We start from the raw sequence: 15,780 nt of genomic DNA on the forward strand, positions 1-15,780 counted from the left end.
GATTTCCAGTGAGACTGTTCATAGTTTTCGATATATTGTCAAAGGAGTACGTAACACAAAATTTTTAGAACTACAGGCCTAAATTATCTTAACGGTTCTTCCCGGCATTGGCCATCTGTCATTCTAGGTGTGATGCTATCATGGAGTCACCATAAGGATGGCAACCAAATGCAGGTGCCTAAGGTACAAATCATGGAAGTCAAAGTTACCCCAAGGTTTTCAATTATATATAAAATTCAGAATTGTATATAAATTCAGATTGCATATTTGCTGTACGGGAATCCTTAGGGATGCTAACATTTGAGAGCCACTGAGCTCAGACTTTTAAAGTAGTAACAGAGAACAATTCTGCATGTTTGCGTTTGGGCGCTCAAAACCACTCTCCTTTACAATAGCTAACATCTAGACCCCCAAAAGCCAAACGTGACACTGCAAAGTGAGGTTTATGTCAATCCTAGAGTGTCCAAAGTGCCGGTGGAGCAGAGAGGAGCAATCGGTACTGCCTGGAAGGGACACGGGAAGCTGGGGAGGGTCGGGAGGAGGCGATGTCAGGGAGCCCTGGGCAGGGGAGAGCATGCGCAGAGGCGGCCGGGCACACGTGCCATGTTTGGGCGCAGGGGACTGGGGCGCATTCGGTGCACCCAGAGAGGGGAGACTGTGGGATTCGAGGCCGGGGACAGATTGGGGCTGGATTCTCAAGGCTTTGTGAGCTTTGTTAAGGGCTCAGAGCCCACCCTGGGAGGAGGGCAAAGGGCATATACACACAGGTGGGACTTCAAACAGAGTTTCTCTGGGCTAACACACCCCTGGGCCTCCCGGAAGAGCCGAGGCCTGGCTGGGTCTCAGATGAACTGGAAACAGCCCGCCTCCACGTCCCCTGCAGCTCTGCCCACAGGGTTGGCTAAAGGAATATGAAGCCTTCCATTTGGAGAAGCGAAGCTCGCTTTGTCTGGGGCTGGTTTATTAGGCTAATAGTGGGTTCCATGTCCATGGATTTAACCAACCATGGATTGAAAATATTCTGAAATAACCAAGAAATAATAATGCAATACAAATAAAAATACAGTATAGCAATTATTTCCAAAGCATTTGCATTTGATTAGGTATTATAAGCAATCTAGGAATGATTTAAGGCATACGGGAGGGCATGCACAGGTTATATGCAAATACAGCCCCATTTTATGTAAGGGACTTGAGCATCCGTGGATTTTAGGGTTCAAAAGGAACCTGGGACCAATTCCCCCCAGATACCAAGGGGCAACCATGCCCTTAAATTTAGAAGCTTCAAACAACACACATTTATCATCAAATGGTTTCTGAGGGTTGGGAATTTGAGAGCTGCTTAGCCAAGTGGTTCTGGCTCAGGGTCCCGGATGAGGTTGCCGTCAAATGTCCCCTGGGACTGTAGTCGCCTGAGGGCTCAACTCTGGGCTCACCCCCAGCAGGTGATCCCAGGGGAGCAGGGATGAGGCCACACCACCTTTTACGCCCTGATCTTGGGTGTCACACACTGTCACATCCGTCACTCTCTATTCTCTGTGAGTCTCTAAGTGCCGCCCACACTCAGAGGGGGATCAGGCTTCACCTTTCGAAGGGAGAAGTGTCAAAGAATATCGGACATATTTTACAGCCACCATAAGCCAATCTAGAATAGCGACCTTAAGAATATTCTCAGGTATGGCCGTCCAGGTAGGAACAATATTTCTAAGCCAATGGTCATCCAACTTTGCTGTGAATACAAACCATCTGAGGGTACTTGTTAAACGAAAAGCTTCCTGTGCTAGCCTCCAAGATATTCCATCTTAGGAGCTCTGGAGTGCAGCCCAGAAATGTGCATTTTTCGGATCAGTCCCTTGGGGTATTCGAACGCAGGTTATCGGGCTCAGGGTCTGCAGGGTGACCAGTGCCCAGGGTTACTCGGTGCTGGTCATCTGTAAAAATATCGCTACTCGAATTGGCAATAATTGCCGATTGCAATGGCAGCTCCGGCGATTCCGATACAATTTGGAATGACTGAGGGGACAGTGATCGGGCCAAGGGCTGGGCTAGGGAGGGAGTGGCCCTGGGGGGGACACTGGCCACTCGCACACACGCAACATACGTCAATCGCATCGCATTTCCCAGCCTCCTGGGCACGGTCCCGGGGAGCTCCTACACATGGCGGCCACCTCTAACCATTCTGAGCCGGCACAGGACTCGAAACCTATTTGCAATCCTTGATCTAAGGCCACCTGCCCGGGAATCTGCCTGTCCTGATGAGTGACAGTGCTTTTGAGCTCTGGCCCAAAAGAGTTTTCTTCCGCTGCCCTGAGCAGGGGCCGGGCGTGGCCATGATCCGTTTTATAGTTGAATGGGGATGACAGGACGGGAGGGGGAGGGGACCTGGTTGGATGGGAGGGGCGCTTAGCCCACATTGCCCTGGGGACCTTGGTCGGGTTCAAATGCTGGGGCACTTTAGGAACAGGCTTGGCACGGGGGCCCAGAGTTCCCTCCGCTGAGGAGCAGCCCTGAGGAGGTGGCCCAGGAGGTGACCCTTCGTTGACTCCAGTCTGGTTCTCCATCCAGTTTTCAGGAAACTTGCCAAGAGCCACACTGAGTTCCCAGCCATTGTCTGGGCCCCTCTGGCTCTCTTTTTACGGGATGGTTTATGTCCCCCGTCCGTCCGTCCTGGCGGGGAACGTCGCAAGAGTTGCTAAGCAGCTGCGGGAGCCTGTCTTAAGCTGGGACACCATTGTCTCTCTCTTTATGTCCCATAAGGAGCACGACCCAGGTGGTGACAAGACTGCCGCCGTGCCCGCAGCGTTATTGGCCCGGGAGAGGGCAAAGAGCGAATGAACGGAGCCATCAAACAGCGGCAGGTGCAGGTGAGGGGCTGAGAGCCAGCCCCCTGCGACAAGCTCACCTCCACCTCTGGGGACGGCCTCTCGGGCAGGGACCTGCAGGCTCAGGCACGTCCCCCCCCCCCGGGGGCTTGGCGGCTGGTTTTCACCCAAGCTTCAGACTCAGGGCAACCGTCCCCAAGGTGTCCCCAAGGGGCTTGCCGTACCATTGGCTGGAAAACCTCCCCCCACACCTTCCTCCCCTCTCTGCCTGTCTCTAACAGACCGTTTCTAAGGCAATTGCAGCTACACTATTTCCTTTTTCCCCCCACACTTAATCATGCTCCTTGTTAGAAAAAAATTTAGAAAATAGAGATATGGAAAAAAAAAATCCACCTTACCCCCAAAGATAACCATTGTCAGCGTTCGGAAATATTCCTCCTAGACTTTCTCTCTCTCTCTCTCTCTCTGCATGCATGTGCGTGTGTCTATATATGTGAGTGTGTGTGGATCTATAATCAGGATTTCTCAGCCTTGGTGCTACTGCCATGTTGGGTGGGATTAGTCTCTCTTGTAGGGGCTGCTCTGTGCGTTGTATTAATGGGATGTTTAGTGGCATCTCTGGTCTCTCCACAATTAGACGCCAATAGCACACCCGCCACCATTCGCGACAACCTGACACATCTCCGGATACTGCCAGATGTCCCCGGAGGGGCGAAGTCACCGTTGGTTTAAAATCACTGCTCTCTCCCTCTCTTTCTCTGTCTCTCTCTCTCACACACACATGCACACATATTTACTAAATAAAATCATATAAATACTGCCTTGCCTTTTTTGAAAAAGTTTCCTGTGCCATGAGCTCCTTCCATTGTCAGCTATTGGGAATCTACACCATTTCTTGCAGTTTGAGCTCTCGATCAGCTCAGCGGGCTCACACGCGAGGGGCTTTAGGTCACCAGTCCCGGTTGTTAGACGTCGCGCATGAACCTGACATTAGACAGCATACCCCGAATTATAAGCTGCTTTTAAAATGTAAGATGGCACGGACATCTTTCTACGTCACAGCTGACCAAGTCACCCCACTTCTCTGAACCTCCCTTTCCTCACCTGCGGGACAGGGGCGTGTTGGGAGAGTGACCAGGATGAGTGTCACCTGCTTCGCGCCCGTCACCCAGGGCCACAGCTGTGCGCGATGTCCCTGTCGTGCTCACCGCATCGTGTGGTTTTGAAATGGCTTTTCTCGGCCGCCCGCCCTATGGAGACGCCATACGTCATTAATTTAGTCCCTATAGTTGGACTTTTAGGTGGTTTCCAAATTTCCACTGTCACAAATCACCCTGCTGTGAATATGATCACGTATAGTTTCCACCGGCGTCTGGGGAAATTAGGGAAAGAGAACAAGCCAGCCACCTATTCTAACCCGGGACACGGGAAGCAAGAGGAAAAGCATTGTCTTCACCACCCAGTTTTAAAAGGATCTTAAACCCCTCCTCCCCCCTCCCCACCCCCTCAGGCCCCCCCAGGCGCCCGCTTACCTGGTTCTGAGTCCCAGCGGGTCCCTGCAGGGCCAGCCCAGCCCAAACCCTGGTGGGGTTTTCACCGCTCTTCTGTCAAACCCAAGCCCCTTCTTTCTGCCTTGAGACCACTCAGGCTTCTAGATTCCCCTTCTATTCTCTGCTATTTGGTTTTTAAAGCCATGGTGTGAAATATTTGATGTACACAACTCGGATGTGTGTGAAAACATATTCGTACAGTTTAGGTTTTTTTTTGTTTGTTTTTTTGTTTTTGTTTTTTTTGAGACAGAGTCTCACTCTGTTGCCCAGGCTAGAGTGCTGTGGCGTCAGCCTCGCTCACAGCAACCTCAAACTACTGGGCTCAAGCGATCCTCCTGCCTCAGCCTCCCAAGTAGCTGGGACTACAGGCATGCACCACCACGACTGGCTAATTTTTTCTATATATTTTTAGTTGTCCAATTAATTTCTTTCTATTTTTAGTAGAGACGGGGGTCTCACTCTTGCTCAGGCTGGTCTTGAACTCCTGGCCTCGAGCGATCCTCCCGCCTTGGCCTCCCAGAGTGCTGGGATGACAGGCGTGAGCCACCGCGCCCAGCGGAGATGCTTCTTTTGATAAACCCTGAGTCTCCCGCTCGGCACCAAGGGGCTGCCCAAAGCACAGTAGCTAGCGTTTTCATTGCGATGGAGAGTTTCTGGAACAGCAGATCTGCAGACGTGGTTCTCGCCCGGCTCTGCCTGCCCAGGGGAGGCGAGGCCAGAGCCTCCGTGATCTCCGGTGGGAAGGGAAGAGGCTGGACTCACTAGAAAATCTCAAAGCCCTGGTGCTTTGTTATTCTCCTAATTATTAAGCCAAGGGAAAATGGGTTATGATGAAGCAAGAACGTCATACAAGGACTCCGTAAACAGTGCTCCTAGCCGGGGTCCTAGAGAGAGACAGTGTGGCTGACCCAAGATCTCGTGGCCAGAAGGGAACAATCTGGTGTTTATTTTCTTGGAACTTGTGGTTATGCAGGAGAATGCTCCTTGTTCTAGTAGACACATTCTAAACAATTTCCATTTTAAAGAATTTCACCAGGTCTGCAACTTAATTTCAAATGATTCACATAATTTGTGTATATTTACATAAAAGTTTCCCTCTGAAGACTTTAGATTCTAAAGCCTAAAAAGACTCTCTTTAATAATGGATTTGTTGTTAACTGCACAACATGGGAGCAAAGTTTGGGTTATCTCTGTCTCGTGTTGACTTTATTCCGTGTTGACTGTGGAAGTTGGCAGTCATTTATTTATGGACGAAAACTGACCAGTGAGCACGATGGCCACTTCGTATTGATCGGACTTTATCAGAGGAGACTCGGGATTCTTCACGTGGGCAGGTATGCCAATACAAACAAATTCCCTCTGAGAAAATAAAAAACTAAAGATTCTCTCTCAATCTATATCCATACATTTATCTAATTTGTATAGAGAGAGACGCAGAAGAGAAGGGGAGGAGAGAGAAGAGGGAACAAGAGACACAGCAATTGTGGGGAAATGTCATTGATTGGTGGGGCTGGCTGAACGTGCATATATTCTTTCAGGCTTTCTCTGGCTCGAAATTCCTTTTTTTTTTTTTTTTTTGAGTCTCACTCTGTTGCCTGGGCTAGAGTGAGTGCCGTGGCATCAGCCTCGCTCACAGCAACCTCAGACTCCTGGGTTCAAGCGATCCTCCTGCCTCAGCCTCCCGAGTAGCTGGGACTACAGGCATGTGCCACCATGCCCGGCTAATTTTATATATATATATAATATATATATATAATTTTACATATATATAAATATATATATACTATATATAAATTTATATATATATATTTTTTAGTTGGCCAAATAATTTCTTTCTATTTTTAGTAGAGACAGGGTCTTGCTCCTGCTCAGGCTGGTCTCAAACTCCTGACCTTGAGGGATCCTCCCTCCTCGGCCTCCCAGAGAGCTAAGGGGTTACAGGCATGAGCCACCTCGCCCAGCCTTGAAATTCTTTTAAACGGCATTTAGAAGGGGGCAAGGACGCTCTCTCTCCCACGAGGCTGTTGTCACTGGAAGACGAGAGGCTGTCTGTCACTTTAGTTTGACTTCCCCCAGAACAAGAGCCTGAGTTAAAGGTTCAGGTGTAACTCGTTTATTTGGGGGTGACCTCGGGAAACACCAGTGGAGGCATGAGACAGGAGAAGGTGGCCCACAAGGAGAACGCCACCCAGTCTGCCATCGCTGAGAGGCCCGGGGACCTCCCCACCCTGGGGGGCTCTGGGGTCACGTAGAAGTTCTCAGGTGAGAGCTGGGGTGTTTGTACCCTGGGCAGTCACAGGCTGGGGGCTGCTCCCATGGGTGTGGCAGACAGAGGGGGTTCCAGGCAGGGGACACTCAGGCTGGACACAGCACTGGGAAGGCCTGGTGTCTACTCCGCCTGCCCGCTCCATTCGGTGACCCCACCTGTTTCTACTAAGTGTCCACACGGGGCCAAGCCCTGCGCTGGCTGCTGGGGAATCAGTCCTCAGCAAGACAGACTCACCCCTGCCCCCCAGGAGAATGAGAACAAATGGGGAGAACAAACAGACACAAACCAGGTAAAGAAGAATTTACGGCCGGGCGCGGTGGCTCTCGCCTGTAATCCCAGCACTCTGGGAGGCCGAGGCGGGAGGATCGCTCAAGATCAGGAGTTCAAGACCAACCTGAGCAAGAGTGAGACCCCGTCTCTACTGTAAATAGAAAGAAATTAATTGGACAACTAATATATATAGAAACAATTAGCCGGGCATGGTGGTGCATGCCTGTAGTCCCAGCTACTCGGGAGGCTGAGGCAGGAGGATCGCTTGAGCCCAGGAGTTGGAGGTTGCTGTGAGCTAGGCTGACGCCACGGCACTCTAGCCCAGGCAACATGGTCTCAAAAACAAAAAAAAAGGAGAATTTACAACAGTGGGGAAAAGACAAGTCATCTATTCATCTCATCATCAGACCTGCAGTAAGCACCTGTTAGGTGTTGGTCACAATTCTAGGCAAGGGGACCCATAGATGAAACCAGAATTTAAGGTCCTCAAAAGCAACTCACCGATATCTGTATATTTTTAAGGGAAACAATCAAATCAAAGTCCTCCTTGCTCCCGAGGGGGGAGGCATTGAAATCTGGCCGCAGGGACATCTAATGAAGGGGCCCACTGCCTCTCCCTTCCCATCCCCCACCCTCCCAGGGTGTAACTCTGGCCTGGGAACTGACCCAGAGGAGCGTCCTTCACTGAGCGGAATTTAGTCATGAAAACACAGCCCCAGCAGGACGCACTCTGACCTCGTGAGTCCCGGGTTCTCCGGGCTTCTGTGGTGCCTCTAAGAGCCCTGACATTCCCCAGAGTGAGGCGGAGACCCAGGGCCACCTGTGGCACTCGCGCCACCTCCAGTTCTGCCCAGCTACCTCGGACATCCCCAAACGCTGCCCCCGTGTCACCCAAAAAATAGAGACAGCCACGAAATCGGGCTCAATGCCCTCCTAAACACCAAACGAGTAATTTGTACAAGATGCGTCGTTAGGGCCGGGCGCCGTGGCTCACGCCTGTAATCCCAGCACTCTGGGAGGCCGAGGCAGGAGGATCGCTCAAGGTCAGGAGTTCGAAACCAGCCTGAGCAAGAGCGAGACCCTATCTCTACTATAAATAGAAAGAAATTAATTGGACAACTAAAAATATATAGAAAAATTAGCCAGGCATGGTGGTAGTCCCAGCTCCTCTGGAGGCTAAGATGGGAAGATCTCTTGAGCCCAGGAGTTAGAGGTTGCTGTGAGCTAGGATCGCACTCCAGCCTGGGCAACCTGGAAAGATCCCATCTTTAAAATATACAAAATTCATAAAACTACAAAAACAAGAAACGAGAGTTAAGAGCTTTGAGGAATACAGACCTATTGTTCTGAGCTTCTTTTTCCAGCTCGGTACGGAGTGAGTCCTTTTCACTGGGTCGAGTCTTGATTGCTTTCCTGTAACGTGGGCGACAGCGGAACTGGCACTGACTGGAAGCAGTCCCGGGACGGCTGCTGCTGGTTTCTGAACGGCGCCAGGCTGATGGTCAAGGAAGCCAAGCCTGGACGTCGGCTCAGCCCCTCCTTCCATTGCACAGGGTCTGGGTGGCCCGTACCCAATGTTGCCCTGGCTCAAGAACCTCCTGAAAGCCTCTTTTCTCCTCTTTTTCAAATAAACCATCTGTGGGCGCAGTGGGCCCTGTGTCTGTCCAGGCTGTGCTGCTCAGAGCTCTCAGGGCCACCCATGCCCAAGAAGCTGGCTCAGGCCCTGTCATCTCTGTCCTGGTGGTGACAGCAACCCCTAGCTGGCCTGCGTCCCTCCACGCAGCAGTCTCGGGGAGCCTCCTAAATGCACATCTACCGATGGGGGCTCCTCTGCCCAAGGCCGCCGGCTGCTCCCTGGGGTCCCCAGGAGGAAGCTCTCAACCCCTGGCACAGCCTCAAAGCCCCCGCCAGTGCCCCAGCTCTGCTGTTCCCAGCTGCGCACCCCGGCTCAGCAAACTGCCTGCCGCGTGTTTAACAAGCCAAGACGTCTGTAAATGCCGTTCGCTCTACCTGGAAAGGACTTCCTCCTCTCCGCCCTTCTCGCCTTCCCAAGCCCCTCATTTCACTGACCCATTTTCCCTCCTCTCTCTGGACTTTGCTTAGAGGCCACCTCCCCCAGCTAGCCTTGCCTGCCCCTGACACTAGAGCGAGCTGCTCCCCACGGGGTCCCCCTGCCACTGTTTATCAGAGCTCCCAGGTGGAAGGAACACAGGCTCAATAAACGCGTGCAGGATAAACGGATGAGTAAACCAATGGGCGTTTATTAGGCACTCGATCCACCGCTCAAAGGGGGCCCCATGGCAGTGCTGTGCAGAGTGGGGTCCACCCGCGGGTGCTTCTCGACAACTGGGGGTCACCACTTTGCAACACATTAAGTGTAGACACTGAGAGTGTTTGGAAACTTGCAAAGCAATTTAACTGAGTACTTTTATGTCTGCCGAATCTAACAGTAAAAAACATTGAGCTCGCATTGTGTACGCCTTTGTTTTTTTTCCTACTAATTAATTTTGATTGTGTTTTAGGAATGCATTGGTCTGCAATGAATTAGCAATCTAAAAAACTGACCCTTCACCCCAGATAATGTGAGAGGCACTGTTCTACACTCTTCCTGGGGCAACAATATGAAAGTGTGTGGGGTTTGCGTGTGTGGGGGGGTATGATTGTGGGGTGGGGGGGTATGATTGTGGGGTGGGGGGCAATGGGAAGAAAAGGGTAAGAAGGTAAACCTGGGTGAATCTGCATTTGCAGGGAATGCTTTTCCATCACATGCCGTCAAAAACTTTCTCAGACTCAAACAAGCCAGAGAATAAACAGCTCATAGAACAGTCTTCTGAACCGGAGCCCCCAAAGTGGGAAGAAATTGCAGCTATTAAGATCATCCCATGCATCTAACCGACCCAGACAGTCACGTGCTCACAGGCGCCCACACCCCAAAATGTGTCCTTCTCAAACAAACAAAAACAACCCAAACACCGAAATTTTAATAAATGGATGTTTATCTTGCATGCAAAAAAAACCCAAAAAACTGTTCTTCTTACCCATGCCAGAGACACGATTTCTAAATTTGTGTCCTAACTTTCCCCAAATCTGGCTTCCATTAGAGAACTATTTCTCAAATTAACCCCTGCGCCCTCCCCAGTAAAGAATGCGAGAGATTTCCAGCAGCTATTTTCTCCTGTTCCAGCGCGCCGTGTGTTGGACAGGAGCCGGTGATTTGCAGGCTGGGAGGGGCAGCAAAGGGATCTGTTGAGCAACTGTTCTTTAAAAAAAAAATGTGCAGGTTTTTGCAACGAGAGAGGCACCTCTTTTCACCCTAAGAGGTTGCGTTGCCGTCCTGAGGCAAATGTTTAATTGATGCTAAGGAATTTCACACTTTCCAAGTGCCGTGCAAATGTGAAAATGACATCCACAGACGTGGTGGGAGACCAGGGTAGCGACTGAACTTTGTGTTCGTGGGGCGAGATCAGCCCTGGCAACACTGGATTACCATTCTCTGCACCTGTTAAGGAAAAGGTCAAGAAACAAGGTGGTGATCATGCATTTGAAGCCCCCAAATGGTTTTCTTAGCCATGGCCTCTAGATCCAGCCACATTGGGTTATTTCTCTGAAGGCAGAGCTAAACGCCAGTCAGTGGAAAAGTTGAGGATTCAAAGTGTCATTTCAGGGCCAGGTGCGGTGGCTCATGCCTGTCATCCTAGCACTCTGGGAGGCTGAGGTGGGAGGATCGCTCGAGGTCAGGAGTTCGAGACCAGCCTGAGCAAGAGCGAGACCCCCCATCTCTACTAAAAATAGAAAGAAATTAGCTGGACAACTTAAAATAGATAGACAAAATTAGCCGGGCATGGTGGCACATGCCTGTAGTCCCAGCTACCTGGGAGGCTGAGGCGGGAGGATCGCTTGAGCCCAGGAGTTTGAGGTTGCTGTGAGCTAGGCTGACGCCACGGCACTCACTCTAGCCTGGGCAACAGAGTGAGAATCTGTCTCAAGAAAAAAAAATAATAATAATACATCCGAAGTGTTATTTCAGAAACTATGGACCAAGCTTCCGGCTTGGGCGTTTCAGGTAAACAGACACAGGCTGAGAGCTTAGGGTCAGAAGCACTCACTCCTCTATACAGACTGCCAAAAGGCTGCCGCAATTCCCCCCCCCGTAGCCATCCCTAGATCCACGCCCTTCTGGCTCACTCTGGGCTTGGTGTGACACTTGGTTCGATCCACGGCACAACAGCAAATGTGGCCCCAGGAGAGATTCGAGTTGTGCTTGTACCTCGGTGCTTGTCCTCGTTTGCTGCTATTCGGGACCTGTGTCCAGCAGGTGAGCAAGCCCGGTTGGCTTCCTGGAGGCGGAGAGGCCGCGGGGTGCAGAGCTGAGCCCTCCTAGCTGAAGCCCTGCGAGCCCAGTGAGCCTGCTGGACACCGGCTATGCAAGGGAGGCCAGGCTAGATCTCGCAGCCCCACCGAGCCCCCTGCTGACCGCACGGAGCAGCCTCTCAGCTGGTGCCATAGGATCATGAAAAACAATAACTCCTAGACCGAGGGAAGATCGCTCGAGGTCAAGAGTTCGAGACCAGCCTGAGCAAGAGCGAGACCCCGTCTCTACTAAAAATAGAAAGAAATTAATTGGCCGACTAAAAATATAGAAAAAACTAGCCAGGTTTTTCTGTTTTGCCTGAGAAGAGAAGGCATTGGGACTGAAAAAATATAAATAAATAAAGGGAACAAAGAATTAAAGAAAATAACCTTCAGTACCCTTCAGCCAAAGACCACCCAGGAAGACACCTGTTTTCAAACAAGTGGGTCTTATTACTGGTTGCAACTACAGAGAATGGACTTCGTGGTAGCCGTGGCACATGCCTGTGGTCCCAGCCACTCGGGAGGCTGAGGCAGGAGGATCGCTTGAGCCCAGGAGGTTGAGGTTGCTGTGAGCTAGGCTGATGCCACGGCACTCTAGCCCAAGTGACAGAGTGAGACTCTGTCTCAAAGATAATAACAATAATAATAAAAACTGTTTGTTGTTTTCAGCCTACAATAAGGTGATTTGCTACATGGCAAGAGCCAATTGATATGCATTCATTTATTCATTCATCCATTTGTTCATTTAACAAAATATATATAAATATACATACACATATTTTGAGCTCCTTCTGTCAGATAATTGTGCCAGGCATATAGGCAAATAAGAGGCCACGAGCCCCTTGAAGCCAAAGATGTAGCTTGCTTGTCTCTGAATTCCGGGCCTGGTATACTCTGCTATATAGGAGGTGCTCAAAAATCTTCATCTAATAAACACACGAATTGGAATAAATCCCAAGGACACAATTATAGATCTCAAGCTTTAAAAGTGCACATTGTCTAACTCAGCAGTTCCACTTCTGAGAATTTAATGTAAGGAAATATTTGCAAGATGTGCGCAAAAAATTTAATTACAAGAATGTCCTATCATAGCCTTGTTTACAATGGCTGCATTTTATTTGGTGGAAAATACATTGGTTGCAACAGCAGTGCAGTGTGTATGACAATTTGGCTGAAGAGAATATTGCCAATTGTGGGTACAGGTAATTTTGATCCACCGTGGAGTAACTGTATGACATTTTTGTATAGACAAGAACATTTAAATATTTTTAAGACATTTTGAGATTTTATGTGCTCCACTTTGAAAATTTCTGATTTCCTTTCAGCTAATTAAGCATGCTCCAGTTGCTAATAATAAGTAAAATATATGTTTTATGTTTATCAGTAAGAAGTTGGTTAAACTGCAGCACAAGCTTGAGGTGGACACCTGTCATTACATTAATAGGTGATAAGGTAGAGATAGGACAGATTATCTCTGTTTACATCCAAAGGTGCTCATTATATTAATCAGGGCTCCCCAGAGAAATAGAATCACGTTAGGAAGGGTCTATGCCAATATCCTAACAATGATTGTCGCTGGAAGGGGCCGATGATTTTTGGTCTCTCTCCTTCCTGCTTGTCTGGTTTTTCTGTTTTGCCTGGGAAGGCATTGCTACTGAAAAAATACAAATAAATAAAGGGAACAAACAATTACAGAAAAAAACCCTTCAGTACACTTCAGCCTAAGACCACCCAGGAAGGCACCTGTTTTCTAACAAGTGGGTCTTATGACTGGTTGCAACTACAGAGAATGGACATCAAGGTAGCCGTGGGGGTCTCACTAAGAGGGTGTTGGAAAGAAGCTAGTCTAGGATTTGGGCTTTGCTTGGGTAATTTGAGGGAAGGTGTAAGCCAGCAGGCTCACCGTAGACTGGGTGCTAGCAGAAAGCAGGGGCACTTCTGTGACTTAGATTAGCACGAATCTTATCTATATGGAAGGCAGACTAAAGCAAGGCTACAGCCGTAATTGATAAAGAAGCAGCAATCATTCACGTTAGGTGACAGAGGGAGTTGGTTGGTATCTCATGGGTTACACAGTGTGACCTTTTTGGTTTTCTTTACTTTGGTTGCAAAGTGACCTTGTCTAATGTCAATGTTCTATGAGATTGTGTCTGTCCAACAGGAAAACGTCATGGCCTTGCCATGAATATCAGACCAGTTCCTGGGTGTCAGAGGTTGCTTTTTTCCCTTCTCTGTCTGAATTGGGATAAGAGTAGGAATTTTACTTGCACTGAAAAAAAAAAAAATCTGAGTAGACTCTTTATTTTCTACAACTGGTACTTTCGCTGTTTATTTAACCGTGTTTTCCTGAAACTATTTATTTAGCAAATTGAACCGAGATTAGTTTTTTAATCAGCAGTGCACATATCATAAATTTTGAGCACTCTATCCAAGACATGAACCGATGAACAATAGAGTAGTTTCCATCTTTTAGGCGATGATGGTTGCTTAGGTTGCTTCCTTCTTACTCTAATCCCAAACCAAGGCATAACTGATTGGAAATATGGAGACATTGAAAAGAAGAAAACAAACAAAAACTTTAGATTAGACACACAAAAAAATGATGATCTTGCTGAAAGATGCATAAAAAGTTAGAAAAATCATTCCAGGCACAATTTCCCCTTGGCAAACAAAAATTTCCTTCTTGCATAAACATAATGACTGAGAATTTTCATTATCAACGAATTCAACATTCCAACCACACTGACGGCTTAATCAATTTGCTTTCAGCCAAATTGCTCTTGACCAAATTGTCTGCGATGATATATAACAGTATAAATTTGGAAATAACCTAAACATCCAACGAGAGGGTTACTAAAGAAAGCCAAATAAATCATGGTTCATCAATACAACAAATGTCACTCATTCACTTAAAGCCACGTGCATATACATTTATTTCAAAAGGAGTAGACGAATGCTTCAAAGAATTTAAGAAAAGGGTTACATTTATAAATAAACCAAATTTAGTTTGGACCATGCAGCCAACTCTGGGAATTTGACCAATAGGAACGGACCCTCTTTTCTCCTAAATATCACCCATGTGGCCGGGCTTGGTGGCTCACGCCTGTAATCCTAGCCCTCTGGGAGGCTGAGGCGGGAGGATCGCTCAAGGTCAGGAGTTCGAAACCAGCCTGAACAAGAGCGAGACCCCCATCTCTACTAAAAAATAGAAAGAAATTAGCTGGCCAACTAAAAATATATAGAAAAATTAGCCGGGTGTGGTGGCGCATGCCTGTAGTCCCAGCTACTCGGGAGGCTGAGGCAGGAGGATCGCTTGAGCCCAGGAGTTGGAGGTTGCTGTGAGCTAGGCTGACGCCACGGCACTCTAGCCTGGGCAACAGAGCAAGACTCTGTCTAAAAAAAAAATCACCCACATTTCCATTGTTTGTTGAGGTCATCAGAGCGAATATTTCCTAACTATTCTTTGCTGGCTTTTTCAGACTGTAGGTATCCAGTGGGAAGCGAATCTACTCAGTTCCAAAATGGTAGGGACGATTCCAAAGACGAACCACCTGGGAGAGTGTCCTGGAGGAAGAGACTGAAACGTGAGCTCACATCAACCCGGGAGCAAAGCACTTTCTCCCTGCGAGTGATTTCACTCTTTAAACCATGATGTCCCCCTCCTAGACTTTGCTTTAAAAAAAAAAAAAAAATTTTTTTTGAACAGCTTTACCGAGGTATAACTGACATGTAATAAACTGTGCATATTTAAAGCATGCAATGGGATGAGTTTTCATATATTCATACGTCCATGTAGTTACAGCCGCAAGGAAGGTCATGAACACGGCCCTTCCCTCTAAAAGTGTCCCCTTCCCCTCTAATCCTTCCTTTCTACTTCCTCGACCCCCTCCCCTTCAGGCAACCACTGATCTGCTTCCTGTCACTGTGGATTAGTTTGCACTTTCTAGAATTTTCTATCATTGCCAGCCCTAGGTAACTTTTGATCGCCGGGTAGCAGGCTGTTGTATGCACCACCACATTTCGGTTGTGTGTTGACCAGTTGACGGACACGCGCACTGTGTCCAGTTTGGGGCTGTCCACACGTAAAGCCACTATGGACGTTCGGGTCTTTGTACCGACATCTGCTGTCCTTTCTCCTGGGCGAATACCCAAGAGTAGAATGGCTGGGTCACAGGGTATGTGTATGTTTAACTTTTTTTTTTTTTATTTTGGCATATTATGGGGGTACAAATTTTAAGGTTTCAATAAATGCCCATTTCCCCCCCTCCCCCCAAAAGTCTAATGTTTAACTTTTTTTTTTTTTTTTTTTTTGAGACAGAGTCTCGCTTGTTGCCCAGGCTAGAGTGAGTGCCGTGGCGTCAGCCTAGCTCACAGCAACCTCAAACTCCTGGGCTCAAGCAATCCTCCTGCCTCAGCCTCCCGAGTAGCTGGGACTACAGGCATGTGCCACCATGCCCGGCTAATTTTATATATATATATATCAGTTGGCCAATTAATTTCTTTCTATTTATAGTAG

The sequence above is a fragment of the Microcebus murinus genome, chromosome 28, assembly GCF_040939455.1.
Source record: "Microcebus murinus isolate Inina chromosome 28, M.murinus_Inina_mat1.0, whole genome shotgun sequence".
Taxonomy (NCBI): domain Eukaryota; kingdom Metazoa; phylum Chordata; class Mammalia; order Primates; family Cheirogaleidae; genus Microcebus; species Microcebus murinus.